Genomic DNA, 22378 nt, shown 5'->3' with positions numbered 1-22378 from the left:
AGCTGGATCTGTGACTGGGTGTCCCCAGATTAAGGAGCATGCAATGTCTGCTATTGCATTTGAGACATTGCATGACAGGTTGGCATGGGAGGCACCAGAGTACATAGTAGGTACCAACAACAATATTATGCTTTCCTTTTATTTCTGTGGTTGGAGTTTATTAATTAGACCCCTTTACAAAGTAGTCACTTCTGTTAATTTGATTTTTGATTGACGACAACAATTTGACACTTAAAAGTAGAAGAGGAATTCCTTTCAAAGGAGAAAAAGGTTGAATTACTATGATTATAATAACTTACTGCAACAAGTGTTGGTTCAACTTCACTCAAAACAGCTAACAGATGGAGGTCCAGATAGATTTTAGTGGTTCATGTTCTAGAGAGGGGATCTGAAGTTAATGGAAGTTCACAGGATAACTAGCAAGGAATCAATTCTAAATTAGAAGAGGGCTGATTTCAATGCGATAAGGGTCTAGTCAGGGTAAAATGGAACCAGAGGCTGACAGGAAAAATCATAATAGAACAATGAGTGATCTTTAAGGAAGAGATGTTTCAGGTATAGGCTAGGGCTGTGCGGCTATCATTGAGTATGTTCGAGACTGAGATCAGTAGATTTCTACATATTAAATAAAAAATCAAGGGATACAGGGATAGTGCAGGAAAATGGTATTGAAGTATGTCAGCCATGATCTCATTGAATGGCAGAGTGGGCTCAAAGGGCTTAATTGCCTATTCCTGCTCCTGTTCCTATTTCTTGTGTCAATCTTCTCTGTTCCTTCATCAAAAAATTCAATTAGAATAGGCAAGCACAATCTGCCTTTTACAAATCCATGCTGACTCTCTATAATTAACTCAAACTTCTCCAAATGTCTGTTGATTTTCCCTTGATAAAGGAGTCTAAAACCTTACCCTGCGTTTTCTGTACTTGGACTCCAGTGCCTTGACTTAATTCCTTTCAGACAAGGACTCTCAAAACAAGGATTGCACAACCACAATAGCCATTTCTTTCAAAATAGGTTCAGCGAAGTTCCCTTCCAAAATGATCTTTTGGTACAGTACTAATGTGTTGAGGCTCCTCTTCCTCTTGGGCGATAATAGCAGCATTGCAGTAGCAAACTTCCTTGGAAGGACTGTTCCACTTCTGTCCTTGCAACAGGAAAACAGGTTAGGTCTCCAGACATTGCTGCCCCCTCCTCTTGGTGCCAGGAAGAAACCTAAGTTGCATGTTTTGACTAAGTACATGGAGAATTACACACTGAACTTCACATCTTCATTGGTAAAGAAGGTTATTGGCTTCATGAGCTAGGACTCTGCTCAGTTGCAAGTTAAATCTCTCTCAGTAATGTAGGCCAGTCCTCTCATCCAAACTCTCCAACTGGTTATTAATAAAATTAATGACATAATTTAGGGCTTGTACATTTCCAAGAATGTTATGATTAGTTGGAGCTTGAACAAAACCATTATATTTTGGCACTCTTGCATGCTACATAATGGAGTACTAAGACTGCAAATTATGGTTCAAAGTATATTTTGCCTTATTCCAACACATCCATGTTAGCTGGTGGATTATTCCACATCTCTCTTTGGATCAACATGAAAAAAAAATCTGTCTTAAATTCCCATGTAGGGAATTTCCAGCTCAACCAGCATAACTTTGATAGAAATACCAAGTGGTATAAACATGGTTTCTACCAAAGTTACAGCGGCCAATTGGGAGAACTCAAAAAAATTTCCACATCCTGTATTTTTTCCTCAAATGAGCCCTAGTTCCAAACATTCTTCCATCTGAAGTGGACCTCAATTTCTAGCTAGACTGAACTGTCCAGCTCTGGATCAGTATCTTTGTTCACCTCAGGGTCAGTATCTGTTCACCTCAACAATGAGTATTGGAGATCTCCATCATACTCTAAGTTTGGAAGGCAATTTTATATCCTTCAGTGAGTTTTTTTAAAAACACTGATTTGTGACTATTGTATGAATAGCTGTGATTCACACATGATTAATTAAATACATGTTTTGTACATTTAGGTCGCTCTCATCCTTTTATCAAGGCACGGTTACAGTTATATACATTTTATGAAGCTGTAATATATATTATTTGGAGTAAGTAGGTAGAGTCTGGAATGCACCATCTGGAAGTGTACTGGAGGCAGGTTCAATCAAGACATTCAAGAGGACATTAAGTTGGTGGGGTGGTAAATAGTGAGAGAATAGCCATAGATTACAGGAGGATATAGATGGGCTGGTCAGATGGGCTGAAGGCAAATGGGATTTAATCTGGATATGTTTGAGGTGATGCACTTAGGCAAGACAAACAAGGCACGGGAATACACAATGAATAATAGGACCCTGGGAAGCACCAAGGATCAGAGGGACTTTGGTGTGCATGTCCACCAGTCCCTTAAGGTAGCAGGACAGGTAGATAAGGTGGTTAAGAAGGCATATGGGATACTTGCCTTTATTAGCCAAGGTGTAGAATATAAGAGCAGGGAGGTTATGCTGGAACTGTATAAAACGATGGTTGGGCCACAGCTAGAGTATTGTGTGTAGTTCTGGAATCCAATCCACATTATAGGAAGGATGTGATTGCAATAGAGAGAGTGCAGAGGAGATTTACCAGGATGTTGTCTGGGCTGGAGAGTTTTAGTTATGAGGAGAGATTGAATAGATTGGGGTTATTTTCCCTGGAGCAGAGAAGATTGAGGAGGGGACATGATTGAGGTGTATAAAATTATGAGGGTCATAGATAGGGTAGACAGGAAGGAACTTTTCCCCTTGGTGGAGGGATCAATAGGCAGGGGGCATAGATTTAAGGTAGGGGGAAAGGGGGTTTAGAGGGGATGTGAGGAAGAATTTTTTCACCCAGAGGGTGGTGGGAATCTGGAACTCACTACCTGAAAGGGTAGTAGAGGCAGAAACCCTCATAACATTTAAGAAGTATTTGAATGTGCATTTGCAATGCCATGGCCTACAAGGCTTTGGGCCTAGTGCTGGAAAATGGGATTAGAATAAGACAATAAGACATAGGAGCAGAAATTAGGCCATTTGGCCCATCGAGTCTGCTCCACCATTCAATCATGGCTGATAAGTTTCTCAACCCCATTCTCCCTGTAACCTTTGATCCCCTTACCAATCAATAGTTAGGTATTTGTTTGACCAGTGCTGACTCGATGGGCCGAAGGGCCTTTTTCTGTGCTGTAGACCTCTATGACTCTATAATAATTTTAAAAGGAACAATGTGCAGGGTTACAGGGAAAAGGCAGGAGAATGGCACCAAGTCATAATGCTCATTTGGAGAGCCGGTGCAGACAGGATGGACCGAATGGCCATAAAAATTCTGTGATTGTGATTCTGAGTGCTTGTGGGAGGATTGTGACCAGCACATGGGGTATATTGAAGGGAGAAGATTATAGTGTTCTACATTACAAGGGTTGGATGAAAGATGCTGTTATAGTTGTAACCTGGTGTACAATTACAGGAAATACAAAACCAATTAGACATTGCACCAGTGCACAAAACTGGTTCATTAAAAACAAAAAGCACCACGTAAGCAAAGTGAACAACGCTTTTATTGTGATCCAATTCAAAATTGAAGTTGATAAAAATGTACCCTCTAGTTGTTCTGTAAACATTGTTTTTTTTAATTATGCAGATCAGCAGCATAATACAATTCCTTTAACCACCCAGAAAAGAAGAGAATTTGGAAGAGTTCTTCAAAAAACATCACAAGCAACATTAAAAAGCAACTTCAACCCTGCAAGATCTCACAAGCCTAACCACCAGCCAATGGAGGTTATGCCTCGCTGTCAATCATTAAAATTACATTTACTGTCTTCATTAAAAGGGGCAGAAATGTCCTGCTTCAATTATAACCTGCAAATCTGGCCCACACAATATACTGGGCAAAAACAGAATTACCTGGAAAAACTCAGCGGGTCTGGCAGCATCAGCGGAGAAGATGCTGCCAGACCTGCTGAGTTTTTCCAGGTAATTCTGTTTTTGTTTTGGATTTCCAGCATCCGCAGTTTTTTGTTTTTATCTCAATATACTGGGCAGTTGCTCCTGTACAGGTCTCCGAGCAACTGTTTCACTTGTAAACCGAAATATAATCTAGTGGCTATGACAGAAAAGAATTCACCCACAGACAGTCAATGAGATGAAACATCAGCTATGGTCAAAGTGAAAACATGCACTAAATTTGTTCTGTAATGTATTGGATATATTCATTTCCAACCCAATGGCGCTGATGTTTAGCCAAATAGTGTATTTTTATTGTTGGTTTACCTTTCTCTTTGTTTTGTATCTGCGTATGCCATCTCACTGCAGAGCCAGTAAACAGGACTTGATGGGTGTGTTTGCACTGCAACTTCATTGTTGTGAAGTATTTTCCACTTAGACAGCAATTCAGCAGTTGCAATACAAATCCGCCTTTTAGTCCCATAAGTGACTCCAGAGACAAGCACGAGATGCCTTTGGAGACAGTAACATCATACAGTGAGGAGCTGACAGTGCAATGTCAAACTAGGTTTACAAAGTGGGCTGTTGATAAAACTTACTCAGAACTGCAGCATATGGGTGGGCTAGATTACAAACGTTTGCAGGGTTCTAGTGGTTGTATCAAGCACACTGATCGGACTTCCTGATCATAGCCAAGCATTATAAAAAAAAGTACTTCAGGCTGCAAAAAAAAAGGATAACTATGCCCTTTAATTCCAAAAGTAAACATTTTTGATCGTGTTATATCTTGCACTGCAGGAAGGAAAATAATGCACCACTGTGCTTAAACTGGTGGTGGGAAAAGCAAAAAAAAAAACACTTGTAAGACTGAAAATTCACAAGTTAAACCCCAGATAACTTTGGCCACTGCAACATCCCACGTAGACATCAGGAAACAGCCACGCCTTTTGCAGACGTTTCAACCATCACCATCATAAAGTGTGCAGCCGAGGGGGACAAAGCAAACGGACGTTTAACTAGAATAAATGAAGAAACATCAAACAAAGATAGTTGTAAATCAGCGAGGAGTTGAGGGAGCAACAAATCTTGCATCTTCAAGCAAACTTTGAGCTATACATGGATGGATGTCCAAGCTATGTGCAATGCCAACTCATGTCAAAAGACCTCGTGTTACATTTGTACATTCTCTATGAAACTTTAAACTTCACAGTTTTTGAAGAGTATCATTTGGAGCATCGTGGAAATTGAACTTTGTCAAGAGATGCAAAACAGAACTGGCTGTCCATCATATGTCCAGGTCTGATATTTGGTTATATTGAGCAATACTGATAGAGTCAGTAGCAGGTGACAAATTCTGCCAATTGTGTCTGCACCCAAATCCAATTTCATCCATCATGATTTGTCATTTTAAGTCTTTTCCCCCAACTAGTTCAAGGAAAGGACATTTACCCACCTACATAGATGCTGCTGAGCATTTTGCCTTTTGAGAACATTTAACAGATTTAGGGTTATAACTTGTATGCCCTTTGACTCAGCTGCTGAGGTCTTTTCTATTCTTTTATGGGATGTGGGCATCGTTGGCAAGGCCAGCATTTTTGTTCCCCATCAATAATTGTTGCACCCGAGCGGCTTGCTAGGTCATTTCAGAGGGCATTTAAGAGCCAACCACATTGCTGTGGGTCTGGAGTCACATGCAGGCCAGACCAGGTAAGGACATTGGTGAACCAGATGTGTTTTTATGACAATCAATACTAGCACCCAAAGTGAATTTAAAAATTCATGGTTGTTTGTATTTCCAATGCTCTCCAAAGTTCTCCTGAAATCAAAAAAAACAAACTTTCCAAAATATTTGTTCTCGGTTCCATTCAATTCTGTTGCTCATTTACCGGTTTGTATGAGATAAACTTTCAGAGCCATCCCAGGTACTGGCTGTACAGTTCAACGTCGGTGTGAATGGCCCTCTCCCCCAACAATGGCTCTACGGCATTCATACAACACCAGGCCATGGGAGAAATTGATCTCATCCTCAATGCCATAGGTAACACTTGGGAGAAGTGATTTTGGAAATTTGACAGTGTGCCACTGAAGGAGATATTAGGACAGACGACCAAAAGCTTGGTTGCGAGGAGTGCCTTGAAAGAGGAAAGCAAGTTGGGGAGGTTTAGGGAGAGAATTCCAGAGCTTAGGGCCCAGGCAGTTGAAGGCACGGTCACCAGTGGTGCAGTGGTTAAAATTAGGGATGTGCAACAGACCAGAATTGGTGAAGTGCAGAGCGAGAGGGGGGTTGTGGAAGGCTACAAAGAAAAGAAGGGGGATGAGGCCAAGAATGTTTCCAAAATGAGGCAAGAATTTTAAAATTGCCAGCAATGAAAGCCAGTGAGCATAGGTGTGTGATAACTAACCAGTCTTTCCACACCTGTCTGACTCAGTATCATAAAAACTTTCCCACTAATCCATCATTTTAAAACAAGTATCTCACCTGATCTAATTACAGCCCTACATCGTGTTACTGTTTAAGGGCTGCTTTGATTCCATTAACAATCTTCAAAAGCTTATCTGCAGAATCAACAAAGCCATCTCCATGCTGTAAGAAAAGAATAAGTGAATGTGTTTAATGATCTGGTTAGCAGACAGGCATAATCTTTACTACTAAGATTAAAAAGTTAGAATTGGGCATTAAAAAATATAAGCTAAGAAAGGAGTTCTGAGACTTGAGCTTTCTTTACATCCATTGTTGAAAAGTTTACAAGATCAGGACTTAAAAACAAGAGTTACTGAGTACAGGAAACACAAAAAAAAATCAATATTTCAAACTACAGAACAGAACCTTATTTTATGGAAAATCTTTACAAAAATTAAAACTAGGAACTCTTACAATTAATATCCCTTCAGTTTCAAGAGGAACTGGGTAGCACACCAAATCCTCTCTACTAATCAGATTCCTATCTGAAATGCATATGGACAGTTCTGGCCCAATTTTTTTTAAAAGATGAAAGTTAAGAAACTTCACTGTAATTTAGTAGCCAACTCCCACTGGAGGCCATCAAGGTAGGTGGGAACTGAAGATTGGCACTTTTTATTACTCATTCTCAGGATGTGGGTGCTTGGTGGCACCTATTGTCTATCCCTAGTTGCCAAGGTGGTGGCTTCTTCTTGACCTAGCAAGCCAGTCAAGAATCAATCGCATTAGTGTGGGGTCAGAGCCTTGAATAAGCCACACTGGGCAAGCAAAGCAGATCGCCTTTCCTAAATAAAAAGGGCACTTGTAAACAAGTTGGGTTTAAATGACAAGCTTCACAGAGAGATTTTGAAATTCCAAATTTTGGACAAAATTGAACTCCAATTCTCAAACGGTCATGGTGAGATTAGAACTGAAATTCTTCGATCGTCATAGAGTAATCATTAGATTATTTGGAGTATTGTTTCTATGGCCAATACCTCCACTACCTCACCAGAGTTCTTTCTTCATGCAAGCTTCAAGGCATCACCACAACCCTTGATCCTATTCTGATGCAGCATCTAAAACACAAGCACCTCCAGCAGGGGTAGAAACCCTAACTTGTTTCAACCCTCCTATCTCAAGGCACATGGAGACCAAATTCAGCAACCTCCAACTCACTCCGGGTTGAAAGACTACACAGTATGATTCTGAAAACTTCTAAGCCATTGGACAGCCTCTAATTACAGAGTTAAGAAAGCACACATAATCTTCACTAACCAGTTTAGAATGCAGAAGCGTTTCTGAGCCCTTTATCTGAACCTCAAAACAGCCTGTCGTTCCTTTGACAGCATTTCCAGTCTGAAAAAAAAAGGATATTTAAATAATCATCACATCGAACATGTCAATTTATGGCTGATCTCTATGTATATTCCATTTACCATCCTTTGAACCAAATACCTGGAATATTCTTATGCAACAAATGTTAAATCTCGATCTTATAGTTAAAAGTTATGGTCCTCTGTTAGTAAAACCTGAATGGGCAATATTATATGAGGCACTTGTTAGTTTTTAAAACCAATATGTGATCTATTATAAGAAGTAGAGGAATGTTTACATGTTCTATGCACCCATTATATATACTTATGCTAGTCTCAAATATACAATTGAGCAATAAAGATCATTTGCATACAAAGCAATTAAATTCTTTTAAGAATGAAACATGAAGGATAATCAAAAGCCATTCCTCTATTAGGAACAGGAGGAGGCCAGTCCACTATTAAAGCCTCTTCCATCATTCCTTGAGATCATGGCTGATCTGTGACCCAATTCCATGCACCCACCTTTTCTCCACATCTGTTAATGCCTTTGGTTAACAAAACATTAAATCTCAGATTTAAAGTTAACAATGGATCTAACATCAGTTGCCGTTTTTCAGAAGAGAGTCCCAAACTTTTATCACAAGTGTTTCTCACTCCTGATAGGTCTAGCCCTAATTTTTAGGTGACACCCCCTAGTCTTGGGCACCCCAACCAGCGGAAAGAGTTTTGCCCAATCTACCTAGCCAGTTCCCTTAATATCTTGAGAACTTTTATTAAATTGGCCCTTACCTTTCTAAAGGTCAGAGAACATCACCTTGTCACTGAACCTATCATCCAACTCTAGCTTAAACTCCTGATGTCTAATAATTAGACTACCCTCTCTGGCCTATTGTTACAAACATTATTGCCTTTGGAGATTTTTTTAAAACTTAAAAGTTAATTATAAATTTACTTTTCAAACAGTGGGATAGAGGAATCATCTGAAAATATGAAATTTAATTGAATATTTTATATACCTCAAAGTCACCCCCTTAACCTTTAGCTAGTATAACACATGCACATTCTGACACATATGTTTTTTCTGCATCAAAGACTGTATAAAGGCGATTAAATACTCCGTGCAACACCAAGGCTCCAACTACCTTGATCCCTGCTGAACACAGGGTTCAGAGAGAGAGAGAGAGAGAGAGAGAGACAGAGCAGGAAATAACATTTCTGATCACAGGTCACCAATCTGAAATGTTAACTCTGTTTCTCTCTCACTAGATGCTGCCTGACCTGCTGAGTATTTCCAGCACTTTCTCTCTTGTCCAGATTACCACTATCCACAGTCTTCTGCATTAGTCATGATTGAATACAAATTGTAACACGTGGCTAAGATTAATCATATCTTTACAACATTGATATGGTGCAATTATGTAGTAAAACTCCAAGCTGCATCACAGGAACCTCTTATCAAACAGAATTGGGCATCAAGCTATATAAAAAGGATAACAGGGCAGATGACCAAACAGCAATGTGATTTACTGAAATCCACGTGACATAACTAGTGTTTGTGTTTTAAAAAATACTTTTAAACACCAGGTAATAGCAAGTGAACTGAAAGCTGGACATTTCCCGGGTAATCTGATGTAAGCGTTCACTTACTATTTCCAGTTCATCAGGAAACTCCTCTTCGAGGTCATCCTTCAGGTGGTTAAACTAAAGTACAAGAGGGGGGGATTTAAGTTTTTTTTAAAAAAAATACAAAATCTATTAAAACACAGCCATGTCATCATTTATTTTTTCTTTCCAATACCTCAATGAATCTCAATTTAAAAGCAACAAAATTTGATCTTTTCATATGCAAGGTTTGTTCACAGAATGACACACCCCTCCGCAAATGTGAAATTTTATTGCAGAATTAGTTTATTTGCAGGGACTGCCTCAGACAGGAGAGTTTGACAACTACCACATAGCAGGTTAGTCCCCGACAGTCACTGAATGGCCTCCTTTTACATCAGTTAAGAAATAGGAGCTGGAAGAGACCATTTAGCCAGCTCTGGCATTCAATAGATCATAGCCGATTTTCTACTTCAACTCCAGCTTCCTGCACAATTGCTGTATCCCTCAATTCTCTCTACGGCCAAACAACCTAATGATCTCAGTCTTGAATATACTCAATGACTGAGCATCCACAATGTTCTGGGCTAACAAATTCCAAAAGTTCGCAAGGGATGTGGGAACATTTTCTCAGTGCCTACTCCATCAAGCCCCTTTTAAAAAGAATATTATGTTTCATTTAGATCGCCTCCTCATTCTTCTAAACTCCAGAGAATATAGGCCTAGTCTACTCAATCACTCCTCTCATCCCAAGCACCAGCCCAATGAACCTTCATTGCACTCCCTCTAGGGAGTGTTTTTATAAAACTTTTCCAATTGCAGTCTCATCAGAGTCACACCCTAATTTAAATGCATTCAAAAGATCCCTGAAGGTTTGCCCTCAATGCTTAAGTGGAGAACAGCTCAGTGCACATTTACTACTCATTAAATCAGCCAGGAACAGTTGCTGGGTGGATCTTGCAAACTTTTGATATATATTTGCCCACATCCTAATATCCAATCTTAGGTAAAGAGACCAAAATGACACAATACTCCAGCAGTGATAGCACATCAGCAGTGCTCAATATTCTGTTGCAAGATTCCGCTGTTTGCATAAAACTGCAATCATTCTGTCAAGATTATAAACCGCTTACCCTACTGCGGTACCCTCAGGAGCCTCTAGAAAAAGGAAGAAAAAAAATATCAGATATGAATCACCTTTTTTTGACTTACAGAATGTAATTGGATTTTTTTTAGAAAATCATATGTTCTTAGTATATAAGAGCAGTGCTGCCAATGTTGGCAGTTACAGTTGTGGTCCTAACAAAGGCATAATCCAATAGTAAATAGCTTCAAACTGGTGTTTTTAGCTGTTTGTTAGTTTGAATGAAAAGAATCATCAGATCCTTCAATGTGTCTTCATGCAAAATAAACACTGCACCATAACATCAAGGAAAGTCTGAAAAACATTCTTCAAAAGGTAAATATTTACAGTGTCCGCAAGTTGCTCACAGGGACTCAACTGGAACAGAACTAAATGAGCAGAGGATAATTGGACCAGAATATTTAGTTAAAATTCAGTTTCCATTTCAAAGGCTACGATCAGTCTTTTTATTTCCATTAGAACTTCTTGTTCAGACTGATAATGTAAACTGCACATGGATTATGTAGAATTTCCTGCACAGAAAAAGGACATTCAGCCCAACAGATCCAGGGTTCATGCTGCATGAGTCCTCCTTTCACCACTCTTCATCTCACACAACACTATATATTTAAAACAAAAACAGAATTACCTGGAAAAACTCAGCAGGTCTGGCAGCATCAGCGGAGAAGAAAAGAGTTGACGTTTCGAGTCCTCATGACCCTTCGACAGAACTTGAGTTCGAGTCCAAGAAAGAGTTGAAATATAAGCTGGTTTAAGGTGTGTGTGTGGGGGGCGGAGAGATAGAGAGACAGAGAGGTGGAGGGGGATGGTGTGGTTGTAGGGACAAACAAGCAGTGATAGAAGCAGATCATCAAAAGATGTCAACGACAAGAGTACAATAGAACACATAGGTGTTAAAGTTAAAGTTGGTGATATTATCTAAACGAATGTGCTAATTAAGAATGGATGGTAGGGCACTCAAGGTATAGCTCTAGTGGGGGTTGTTTTTTTTTTATAATGGAAATAGGTGGGAAAAGGAAAATCTTTATAATTTATTGGAAAAAAAAGGGAAGGGGGAAACAGAAAGGGGGTGGGGATGGGGGAGGGAGCTCACGACCTAAAGTTGTTGAATTCAATATTCAGTCCGGAAGGCTGTGAAGTCCCTAGTCGGAAGATGAGGTGTTGTTCCTCCAGTTTGCGTTGGGCTTCACTGGAACAATGCAGCAAGCCAAGGACAGACATGTGGGCAAGAGAGCAAGGTGGAGTGTTAAAATGGCAAGCGACAGGGAGGTTTGGGTCATTCTTGCGGACAGACCGCAGGTGTTCTGCAAAGCGGTCGCCCAGTTTACGTTTGGTCTCTCCAATGTAGAGGAGACCACATTGGGAGCAACGAATGCAGTAGACTAAGTTGGGGGAAATGCAAGTGAAATGCTGCTTCACTTGAAAGGAGTGTTTGGGTCCTTGGACGGTGAGGAGAGAAGAAGTGAAGGGGCAGGTGTTGCATCTTTTGCGTGGGCATGGGGTGGTGCCATAGGAGGGAGTTAAGGAGTAGGGGGTGATGGAGGAGTGGACCAGGGTGTCCCGGAGGGACCGATCCCTATGGAATGCCAATAAGGGGGGTGAAGGGAAGATGTGTTTGGTGGTGGCATCATGCTGGAGTTGGCGGAAATGGCGGAGGATGATCCTTTGAATGAGGAGGCTGGTGGGGTGATAAGTGAGGACAAGGGGCCCCTATCATGTTTCTGGGAGGGAGGAGAAGGTGTGAGGGTGGATGCACGGGAGATGGGCCGGACACGGTTGAGGGCCCTGTCAACGACCGTGGGTGGAAAACCTCGGTTAAGGAAGAAGGAGGACATGTCAGAGGAACTGTTTTTGAATGTAGCATCATCGGAACAGATGCGACGGAGGCGAAGGAACTGAGAGAATGGGATGGAGTCCTTACAGGAAGCGGGGTGTGAGGAGCTGTAGTCGAGATAGCTTTGGGAGTCGGTGAGTTTGTAATGGATATTGGTGGACAGTCTATCACCAGAGATTGAGACGGAGAGGTCAAGGAAGGGAAGGGAAGTGTCAGAGATGGACCACGTGAAAATGATGGAGGGGTGGAGATTGGAAGCAAAATTAATAAATTTTTCCAAGTCCCGACGAGAACATGAAGCGGCACCGAAGTAATCATCGATGTACCGGAGAAAGAGTTGTGGAAGGGGTCCGGAGTAGGAAAGCAACAAGGAATGTTCCACATACCCCATAAAGAGACAGGCATAGCAGGGGCCCCTGTCTCTTTATGGGGTATGTGGAACATTCCTTGTTGCATTCCTACTCCGGCCCCCTTCCACAACTCTTTCTCCGGTACATCGATGATTACTTCGGTGCCGCTTCATGCTCTCGTCGGGACTTGGAAAAACTTATTAATTTTGCTTCCAATCTCCACCCCTCCATCATTTTCACGTGGTCCATCTCTGACACTTCCCTTCCCTTCCTTGACCTCTCCGTCTCAATCTCTGGTGATAGACTGTCCACCAATATCCATTACAAACCCACCGACTCCCACAGCTATCTCGACTACAGCTCCTCACACCCCGCTTCCTGTAAGGACTCCGTCCCATTCTCTCAGTTCCTTCGCCTCCGTCGCATCTGTTCCGATGATGCTACATTCAAAAACAGTTCCTCTGACATGTCCTCCTTCTTCCTTAACCGAGGTTTTCCACCCACGGTCGTTGACAGGGCCCTCAACCGTGTCCGGCCCATCTCCCGCGCATCCGCCCTCACACCTTCTCCTCCCTCCCAGAAACCTGATAGGGTCCCCCTTGTCCTCACTTATCACCCCACCAGCCTCCGCATTCAAAGGATCATCCTCCGCCATTTCCGCCAACTCCAGCATGATGCCACCACCAAACACATCTTCCCTTCACCCCCCTTATCGGCATTCCGTAGGGATCTCTCCCTCCAGGACACCCTGGTCCACTCCTCCATCACCCCCTACTCCTCAACCCCCTTCTATGGCACCACCCCATGCCCACGCAAAAGATGCAACACCTGCCCCTTCACTTCCTCTCTCCTCACCGTCCAAGGACCCAAACACTCCTTTCAAGTGAAGCAGCATTTCACTTGCATTTCCCCCAGCTTAGTCTACTGCATTCGTTGCTCCCAATGTGGTCTCCTCTACATTGGAGAGACCAAACGTAAACTGGGCAACCGCTTTGCACAACACCTGCGGTCTGTCCGCAAGAATGACCCAAACCTCCCTGTCGCTTGCCATTTTAACACTCCACCTTGCTCTCTTGCCCACATGTCTGTCCTTGGCTTGCTGCATTGTTCCAGTGAAGCCCAACGCAAACTGGAGGAACAACACCTCATCTTCCGACTAGGGACTTTCCAGCCTTCCGGACTGAATATTGAATTCAACAACTTTAGGTCGTGAGCTCCCTCCCCCATCCCCACCCCCTTTCTGTTTCCCCCTTCCTTTTTTTTTCCAATAAATTATAAAGATTTTCCTTTTCCCACCTATTTCCATTATATAAAAAAAACAACCCCCACTAGAGCTATACATTGAGTGCCCTACCATCCATTCTTAATTAGCACATTCGTTTAGATAATATCACCAACTTTAACTTTAACACCTATGTGTTCTATTGTACTCTTGTCGTTGACATCTTTTGATGATCTGCTTCATCACTGCTTGTTTGTCCCTACAACCACACCCCCCCCCTCCACCTCTTTGTCTCTCTATCTCTCCGCCCCCCACACACACACCTTAAACCAGCTTATATTTCAACTCTTTCTTGGACTCGAACTCAAGTTCTGTCGAAGGGTCACGAGGACTCGAAACATCAACTCTTTTCTTCTCCGCAGATGCTGCCAGACCTGCTGAGTTTTTCCAGGTAATTCTGTTTTTGTTTTGGATTTCCAGCATCCGCAGTTTTTTTGTTTTTATCTCTAGATATTTAAATTCTTTTCTCCCTTGTGTTTATCTAGATTCCCCTTAATCTCTGCCATTCACCTCAACTCCTTTTGGTAGCGGGTTCCACATTCTCACCCCTCTCCGGATAAAGGAGGTATTTTTCCCCAAATTCCCTATTGAATTTAGATAATAAGATAATACTTATGGCCCCTAGTTCTGATCTTGCCTACAAGTAGAAACATCTCCTCTACATCTACCTTATCAAATAATCTTACAGACCTCAATCAGGTCGTAAAGACTCAGTCTTCTCTCCGAGGAGAAATAGCTTCAGCCTGTACAATCTCTCTTGATCATGTCCAGTGACAATGTTGACCCCCCCCAAAAAGGTTCACAGAGACGGTGCCCATTTAAATCTAGACATAAGAATTTCTAAGGAACAAAAGTTGAAAAAGTTCAGTGTCCCAAGATTTACTTTAAATTACGTGTGTGGGGTGCGTGTACTGTCCTGTCATAAACTGCAGTGTGTACGGAAAACCTTAGGACAATAAAAGAGAGAGAGAGGAAAAAAGAGAGAGAGGAAAAAAAGAGAAAGAGAGGAAAAAAAGAGAACGGGAGGAAAAAAGAGAAAGATAGGAAAAAAAGAAAGGGAGAGAGAGAAAAGGAGAAAGAGAGAGAGAGAGAAAAGGAGAAAGAGAGAGAGAGAAAAGGAGAAAGAGAGAGAGAGAAAAGGAGAAAGAGAGAGAGAGAAAAGGAGAAAGAGAGAGAGAGAGAAAAGGAGAGAGAGAGAGAGAAAAAGAGAGAGAAAAGGAGAAAGAGAAAGAGAGAGAAAAGGAGAAAGAGAGAGAGAGAAAAGGAGAAAGAGAGAGAGAAAAGGAGAAAGAGAGAGAGAGAAAAGGAGAAAGAGAGAGAGAGAGAAAAGGAGAAAGAGAGAGAGAGAAAAGGAGAAAGAGAGAGAGAGAAAAGGAGAAAGAGAGAGAGAAAAAGAGAGAGAAAAGGAGAAAGAGGGAGAGAGAAAAGGAGAAAGAGAGAGAGAGAAAAGGAGAAAGAGAGAGAGAGAAAAGGAGAAAGAGAGAGAGAGAAAAGGAGAAAGAGAGAGAGAGAGAAAAGGAGAAAGAGAGAGAGAAAAGGAGAAAGAGAGAGAGAGAAAAGGAGAAAGAGAGAGAGAGAGAAAAGGAGAAAGAGAGAGAGAGAAAAGGAGAAAGAGAGAGAGAGAAAAGGAGAAAGAGAGAGAGAAAAAGAGAGAGAAAAGGAGAAAGAGGGAGAGAGAAAAGGAGAAAGAGAGAGAGAGAAAAGGAGAAAGAGAGAGAGAGAAAAGGAGAAAGAGAGAGAGAGAAAAGGAGAAAGAGAGAGAGAGAAAAGGAGAAAGAGAGAGAGAGAAAAGGAGAAAGAGAGAGAGAGAAAAGGAGAAAGAGAGAGAGAGAGAAAAGGAGAAAGAGAGAGAGAGAGAAAAGGAGAAAGAGAGAGAGAGAAAAGGAGAAAGAGAGAGAGAGAAAAGGAGAAAGAAAGAGAGAGAGAGAAAAGGAGAAAGAGAGAGAGAGAGAAAAGGAGAAAGAGAGAGAGAAAGGAGAAAGAGAGAGAGAGAGAAAAGGAGAAAGAGAGAGAGAGAGAAAAGGAGAAAGAGAGAGAGAGAAAAGGAGAAAGAGAGAGAGAGAAAAGGAGAAAGAAAGAGAGAGAGAGAAAAGGAGAAAGAGAGAGAGAGAAAAGGAGAAAGAGAGAGAGAGAAAAGGAGAAAGAAAGAGAGAGAGAGAAAAGGAGAAAGAGAGAGAGAGAGAAAAAGAGAAAGACAGAGAGAAAAAAAGAGAAAGACAGAGAGAAAATAGAATCAACCATTGTGGGATAGACCTTTTTAATTACAACTGTAGGTAACATTGTAGAGATCAAACCAGACAATTAGCAGGGTGCGTCTGAAAGCAGACACCAGCTTGGTTCCTAAAATAGTTTTAATCTCAGCGACTCTGACTATAGAGAGGGGGAAACTTGTCTGCCGAGATGTTGCCATGTTGAATTAGGCGAAGCAGCAGCTAAACAATATGTAGGAGGGAGCCAGTGCCTGTTGGGGAATTAAAGGGGTTGTAAAGGGCAATTCACAGACCCAACTCACAGCACAGAGAAAAAACAGCAATACGCAAATGCTTCAAAATGGTTTTGATGCGAGCTACTGGATGTTTACTTTAAACTGTATTTCTGAGAGAGCGTCTCGCACCATTTGCAGTCTCATTAGAATCATACCCTAATTTAAGTGCATTCAAAAGATCCCTGAAGGTTTGCCCTCAATGCTTAAATGGAGAACGGCTCAGTGCACATTTACTACTCATTAAAAATCAAACAGGAACATTGCTGGGTGGATCTTGCAAATTTTTGATATATATTTGCCCAGATCCTGTGAATTTTGCTGGCTTGGCCAACATTTATTGACCATCCCCAATTATCCTCAAGAAGGTGGTCATGAGCTACCTCCTTGAACAGCTGGAGTCTGTGTGGTGCAGCAAAGAAGAAATGACAATGTAATTCAAATCAGGATGGTGTATGGATTGAATGAGAACTTGCAAATGGTGTTCCCATGCGTCTATTGCCCTTGTACTTCTAGGTGATAGAGGTCGTAGGTTTGGAAGGTGCTGTTGAAGGAACATTGGTGAGTTGCTGCAGTGCATCTCGTAGATGGTACACACACTGCTGCCAGTGTGCGTCAGTGCTGGAGGGAGTGAATGTTTAAGATGGTGAATGGGGTGCCAATCAAATGGCTGCTTTGCCCAGGATGGTGTCAAGCTTGTGTTGTTGGAGCTGCATTCATCCAGGCAAGTGGAAAGTATTCCATCACACAACTGGCTTGTGCCTTGTAGAACATGGACAGGCTTTGGGGAGTCAGGAGACGAATTACTCACCGCAGTGTCCGAATTGTTCTTGCAGCCACCATATTTATATGGTTGGTCCGGTTAAATTTCTGGTCAATGGTAACCACCAGGATGTTGATGGTGGGGGATTCAGTGTTGGTAATGCCATTGAATGTCAAAAGGGAGATGGTTCAATTCTCTCTTGTTGGCGATGGCCATTGAATGACACTTGTGTGGCATGAATGTTACCTGCCATTTGTCAACCCAAGCCCAAATATTGCCCAGGTTTTGCTGCATGTGGACATGACTGCTTCAGTATCTAAGAAATTGCAAATTGTACTTCTGATTTTCTGTTGGTGGGAAGGTCATTGATGAAGCATCTGAAGGGAAAGCTTAAGACATCACCTGAGGAACTCCTCCAGCGCTTTCCTAGTGCCAGTGCTACATATTCCATGGAACTCACAATCTACTGTGCTGTTTTGGTAAAGTATAGGACTGCTGCAGATAAATCCAGTAACATTACCACTACACCACCATCTTTCCCTATACTCCTTGGGAGACAGTGGTATAGTGGTATTGTCACTGGACTAGTAATCCAGAGACCCAGGGTAATGTTCTGGGGACCTGGGTTCGAATCCCACCACAGCAGATGGCGAAATTTGAATTCAATAAAAGTCTGATGGTGACCACGAAACCATTGCTGATTGTTGTAAAAACCCATCTGGTTCACTAATGTCCCTTTAGGGAAGGAAATCTGCTGTCCTTACCCAGTCTGGCCTACATGTGAGTCCAGACCCACAGCAATGTGGTTGACTCTTAAATGCCCTCTGAACCAGTGGGGGAGGGGGGGTAATTAGGGATGCAATGAGTGCTGGCCAGCAACACCCACATCCCATGAACAAATATTTTTTTTAAAAATCAGACAATGATACCAATTGAAATACTGTTTTCAGGAAAGAGAAATAGATCCATCGCCCTGTGACCATCCACAAAACTGTAACCAAGGCAAGATTGTGATTAGATACTTACAGGGGAAATGCAATGATGTGAGGGTAATGTGAGGGTCACTGGACCAGAAGCCCTGCTCTGGGGGACACGGGTTCAAATACCCCCATAGCGGCTAGTGGAATTTAAATTCAGTTAATCAGTCTGGGATTGAAAGCTAGTGGTTAAAAACCCATCTGGTTCAGTGACTTCCTTTAAAAAGGGAAAGAAATCTGTCCGCAGGGTTGGGCCTCCACATGGCCTCCAGACCCACGGCAATGTACTCAGTTCAAGGGCAATTAGGGATGGGTCATAAACACTGACCTTGCCAGCGACACCCAAGGCCTATTAAAAATAAAAACTAAAAAGAGCATTGTATGGCTTATACACCTATAGATCTGTCCAAGAGAACCATCTTGCAATTATATAACACATTCAACGACATTCCAAGCTTCCCGCAGCAATGCCAGATATTTGACATCATTAATCATCACAAGATTCATCCAGGATTAAAGGTATAAAGACTGCCTTAAAAGAAGAGACAGAGAGAGGGGTTTAGGGAGGGAGTGCCAGAGTTAGGGTTTAGGCAGCTATGGCAGGGCGGGTGATGTGACAGAGGCCAGAATTGGAGGATCGCGGGGATCTGGGAGGGTTGTGGGGCTGGAGAGGCTTGTGAACTATATCAACGCGGGTGGAACTTGGATCTCACAGCCAAAAAACTGCGGTGGTTTGCATTTCATTTTAATCTACGTTCATTTAAACGTTTCATTTCAACAAAATGAAAATTAAAAAAGAACCCAAGAAAAACATTACACAGGTGGTTAAAAACAAATTAAAATTACACACTGGATACAGGAGATCACAACAGTGATCACCCTTAGGTGAAACTTTGGGCTGCTGGTAATGTTTAACCTATAGAACCATAGGAATCTGATGTTCTTACCCAACAGGCTTAATCTTGGCTCAAAGGGAGCCCAACATGTTTTGTAATATCAAAGGTCAGAGTGGGAGTTTTGGACCTCAAACATGGGGATATTGAGGGCATTACATTTGCCTCCCTCATTCCTGGGCCACAAGGAGCTAAGGGAAAATGGAAGAAAGGATAGACTTGCATTTATATATCACCTTTCACAACCTCAGGATGTCCCAAGTCCTCTGTAGGCAGCTTTTAAAATCTAGTCACTTGCTGATAGTGGGATCTTGCTGTACACAACTTGGCTGCCACATTTCCCACATTGTAAAAAAAAGTGACTGCACTTCATTGGCTGTGAAGAGCTTCAGGAGGTCCACTAGAAAAAAAGACTTGCCTTTCTATAAAATGAGATTATTTTCATGTCTCTCATTGTGCCCTTGACAGATCACATCTCCCAGTTAAACATTTCCTGACCACCCAAAAGTCTGCTGCCTGTACCCCAACTCACACCAAATCCTGTTCCCCCATCACCCCTTTGCTCACTAACTAACATTGGTTGCTGGTCCGGCAATGCCTCAATTTTAAAAATTCTCACCGTTGTGTTCAGACCCCTCCATGGCCTCACTCCTCCCTATCTCCATAACCTCCTCCAGGCTCAGAACTTTGACATATCTGCAACCTTCTAATGGTTGCCTCCTGAGTGTGCCCCGATTTTAAATCGCTCCACAATCTTGGCGGCCGTGCCTTCAGCTGCCTGGGCCTCAAGCTCTGGAATTCCCACCCTAAACCTCCCCAACACTCTCTCTTCCTTTGAGGCACTAACACCTAACTTGGCGACCCTAATTTGCCCCAATATCGCCGGGTGAGGCCTGGTCTCAAATTTTGTTTCATAGCGTTCCTGTGAAGCATCTTAGGATGGTTTACCCGACAAAAGGCACTATATAAATGCAAAGTTGTTCGTTGGGCTGATCGCCACCTTAGCATCTCTCAGGCTGTCCCATTGTCTTGACCTGCTCCTTGCTTCCCCTTCCCTTTATCCTATTCAATTGTGACATCTTTCATCTCTGTGGGAGGGTGGATTCCTAAAACACAAACCACCCTGCAGTTTCTCAACAGAATCTGACCTGACAAGTGCAGTCTGCAATTTTGGGACCATTCTTCCTACCTAGGTAGTAGACAGTGAATGCTGGTGTGCTATTTGACTGTGGGAGGGTCACAGGGGAGACTGCTCCCCTTTGAGCCACTGTGCCATTTTCCAATTAAAAATCTTTTATTAAGGGTGGGGGGTGGGGGGAGAGTGGTGGTGGTGGTGAGAGAAATCACAACATTTTGGTGTAACACTCATAACTCACCACTTGAAATTGCTCTCACCATTTTACCCCCAGGGATATACATTTGTAAATAAATACATTTTTAAATAAATACCCTTTCCAGATTTCAGTGGAATGTACAGTCACACTGCAATCTTATCAGGCCGTTTAAATATTTCAGTGATTGCACATATTCAAACATATTTATTTTATTATGCCAAATCACTCAGGTCAAGCTCACAAGTGACTTTCTTGAACTCTGGTACGTATAAAAAAAACTTCCAGGTGCTGGAAAGTGAAGTACAATCCCGGTTCAAGACATTCAGCAGCCAGGAATATTTAGAAAACACTCAGTCTGAATTCATGCTACGACACGGTTTTTTTTTATAATCTGAATGAGTTAAAGATGCAAAATGATACAAGTCACAGCAACAGAAGTAATAGCAGCTGCACCAGTGGGTGTTTTTTTAAAAAAAATACAAAGTCCTGGGTCCTTTCCACATGGAGGATTGGAGGGGCTAGGTGGGGAAAGGGGAGCAGAGATGGAGGAAAGGTGGGGAGGGGGGGCAGAGATGGAGGAAAGGGTGGGAGGGGGGGCAGAGATGGAGGAAAGGGGGGGAGGCGGGAGCAGAGATGGAGGAAAGGGGGGCAGAGATGGAGGAAAGGGGGGCAGAGATGGAGGAAAGGGGGGGGCAGAGATGGAGGAAAGGGGGGGCAGAGATGGAGGAAAGGGGGCAGAGATGGAGGAAAGGGGGAGGGGGGCAGAGATGGAGGAAAGTGGGGAGGGGGGGTTAGAGATGGAGGAAAGGGGGGAGGGGGGCAGAGATGGCGGAATGGTGAGGTGTGAAGGGAAGGGAGGAGAGAGAGATCGGAGAAAGAGAGAGACGTGGAGAGAGGCAGAATGTGTGGTAGAATAAAGGAAGCAGAGGTCGGAGAAATGAGTGGGTAAGAGATGGGGATGGGGGTAAGAGGCAATGGGACAGAGGGAAAACAATTGCTGAATCGGCTCAGATGCGGTCTTACCAGTAAGAAACTTGAATTTGGAGAACCATTGCTGCAGCAGAAAAGAATTCGCACCCAACGGGACGAGTGACCGATCTGAACAAGGAAGCTACTGAAACCGCGAAACTAACCTGGAAACTGAATGTCATATCAGCCCAGCTGAGGGCGAGACCACAGGCAGCCAGAGGGGGGGGGGGGGGGAGCGAGGAAAAGAAAGGGCGGTAACCAGCCGCATGGAACATAACATTTCTACTGTCAGTCAAAAACACACCCACCGCAAAGTACTACTTACCCGTTGAAATACAATCTAGCACAGATTAAATTATTTTTTTTCCAAAGTGCCGTTGATTTTGTACTGTCGCTATGGTTGAGACCCCTCTCTCGGGAATGGCACGGTCCTATAGGAATTGCAACAGCGAACGACCCCCAGCAAAGTGAGATCTCGAATTCAAAGCATCAATCATTTCCCTGCGGTAACATTGTAATTTAAGACATGCAACCACAAAACTCAATCTCTTCATTTCACATTCCTGATGTTAAAATTACTACCTCCACTCCATCAAAAATATCAATGCCACAGACTTCTAATTTAACATCAATTAATATGTGGGGTTTTAAAAATCCACACACACACAAACAGACTGGAATATCAGGTGAATGTGCACGTTAAACCATTATCCATGGCAACAGATACAAAACTGTACTGTTTTGGTCTCCTTGTCTATAATGCAGGGTATACTGGCCCTAGATGGAGTGCAAAGGCTCATTAGACTGATTCCTGGAGTGACAGGACTGTTCTGTGAGGGAAGTTTGGGAAGAGAAGGTGGAGGTGGCTATGTTGGGAAGAGACCGTCATACACCTCCTTCAGGAATGTGCTTTTGCAAAGCAGGTCTGGAAAGAGATGCAGTGGTTTTTGTCCAGGTTCATCCCGAGCAGCTCTGCGACACAGGACTCTGTGCTCTACGGGGTGCACACTGAGATTGTTGAAGGGTCATGAGG

The 22378-nt window shown here is 42.7% G+C and overlaps 1 long non-coding RNA gene across 1 annotated transcript; it reads right to left on the bottom strand.

Moving 5' to 3' along the window:
- Positions 1-3550: 3550 nt before the first annotated feature.
- On the bottom strand, positions 3551-21547 carry LOC121272683. The gene is made up of 6 exons (XR_005941901.1): positions 21400-21547; positions 10451-10475; positions 9363-9416; positions 7675-7755; positions 6436-6540; positions 3551-4972 (listed from the first exon to the last, which is right to left on the bottom strand). It is a non-coding gene; the product is annotated as an uncharacterized LOC121272683 (long non-coding RNA).
- Between the last annotated feature and the right edge of the window lie 831 nt (positions 21548-22378).

This window comes from Carcharodon carcharias, chromosome 34, assembly GCF_017639515.1.
Source record: "Carcharodon carcharias isolate sCarCar2 chromosome 34, sCarCar2.pri, whole genome shotgun sequence".
Taxonomy (NCBI): Eukaryota; Metazoa; Chordata; class Chondrichthyes; order Lamniformes; family Lamnidae; genus Carcharodon; species Carcharodon carcharias.
Note: the sequence above shows the minus strand (reverse complement) of the source record. Positions and strands in the feature narration are given on the sequence as shown.